Source organism: Armigeres subalbatus, chromosome 3 (assembly GCF_024139115.2).
Source record: "Armigeres subalbatus isolate Guangzhou_Male chromosome 3, GZ_Asu_2, whole genome shotgun sequence".
Taxonomy (NCBI): Eukaryota; Metazoa; Arthropoda; class Insecta; order Diptera; family Culicidae; genus Armigeres; species Armigeres subalbatus.
Genome location: NC_085141.1, coordinates 291,344,866 through 291,346,539, shown reverse-complemented (window position 1 = coordinate 291,346,539; position 1,674 = coordinate 291,344,866). Strand labels below are relative to the sequence as shown.

Here is a 1,674-nt window from a genome sequence, read left to right as displayed (position 1 = left end):
GAGCTCAATCGATTATTGAATGACATCAAAACTGAAGAGCAGAGTAAACGGATCGGTTTCATTTTGCTGCTGCTGGCGCTTCGCGCTTTTAAAGTGGAACCTTGTGTCCCTTTCTCGGTCAATCTCGGATAATGATGGGATGGCCGCGGCTTGGCCATGGTCGCCGGACGGTGATGATATCGGCTATGGGGTATGGTGCTGACGGTTTTATCAAGAAATAGGCAAGTACGAAATATTCTAAGCGACTTCTGAGCTCGGCACTCTGCAAAGTAAAAAGATAACATCGTTACACAGTGTTCGAAGGGGTGTCTTATCGTTTTGTTTCGTTGTGCTTTAGAAAGCAATCCGACAATGCAATGCGTGAACAAAAGTGCATAAGGAGTAAGAAAAATGCGTTCTTATCATGGCCTCGTCGTTGACTGATAAAAAGCAGGAACCGCGTGGCTTTCATTGCAACGGCACATAGCATACAAGGAGAAGGTTCAACTTACACGAGCAGAGAGTTTGAAATAAATCACGTGGGCACGTGTTGCTATATGACTATGTGGATTGTGATACCAAGCCTTCCCATGTGTCCGATTTTCGTCAGGTCAAAGAGTCAAAACCAAAGCTTCGAATTAGAATTTTATGATAAGAATATCCTAAATAAAGTATATTGATGGCATGTGTCTGGACATCTGGCATATCTGGCCACCATATGTGCAGTGGATGAAATATCTAGTTACATCAAAACTGTTAACTAAAAATGAGCATCAAAGCATCTTTTGTTCCTTATATGGAGCTCACTGCCTGTATGACTAAGGGATCGTTCTGAATTTACGTTTTGTCGTCCACCTTATACATGACAATGTCCTAAGAAGGAAACTTGCTTCGCGCTGCAGCCCAAATGCGATCTGTTCTTATAACATTATTGTTGAATTCACCAGCTTCTCGCGTTCGGCCAGATCGAGATAAACTTTCAATTTCAGTGAACACATCTTCATGATGCTGCACCACGCCTTGTTTGTTTGTGTACAGCTCCCTCTCTTTATGTAATGTTCTTCACTTCCACGATGAACAGCGTTGCCATTGGATACATGGAGGTATAAACAAATTTCAATCTGTGTAGAGTTGTTCGAGTGCTGAATGAATTTGTTTTCCATTTTACTGGTTTCGATTATGTCCAGGGATGTTTAACTTGATTGGCTCATAACAGCCGTTCATCACAAGCAGTCGTGGCCGAGTGGTTAAGGCGTCTGACTCGAAATCAGATTCCCTCTGGGAGCGTAGGTTCGAATCCTACCGGCTGCGAAGTTCATTTTTTGCACCGCTCAAATCCTTCCTCGTTTGTTTTGAACAATTGCCACAGTTGATCTATGAAGTGCGCCATCTGTGCTCAAATTGTGACACTACCGAGTGCTATAAAAATTATAGCATCTACCCGTCAAGCAAGCAGCTGTTATTATCATATACATGCCACCAATACAACGAAGGCACCGGTTATTATTATTTGTTTTTGCACAAGTCACCGTGCCTGCTCGCCGGCAGCGAAGCAGCCAATTGCAAAAACTGGTTCCATCAGTAGGGCGTTGTTTCCAACAAGTGTAATAATGTAATACGGTGCTGTTCTGGCGTAGCCTCCAGGGTTAATGTTAGAAGTGATTCTGTCGCTGCCATCGAGCAGATGGTGGCCAA

The 1,674-nt window shown here is 43.4% G+C and overlaps 1 non-coding gene across 1 annotated transcript; it reads left to right on the top strand.

Moving 5' to 3' along the window:
* The first annotated feature begins 1,208 nt into the window (after positions 1 to 1,208).
* Trnas-cga (transfer RNA serine (anticodon CGA)) lies at positions 1,209 to 1,290 on the top strand. The gene has a single exon. It is a non-coding gene; the product is annotated as a tRNA-Ser (tRNA).
* Positions 1,291 to 1,674: the final 384 nt, after the last annotated feature.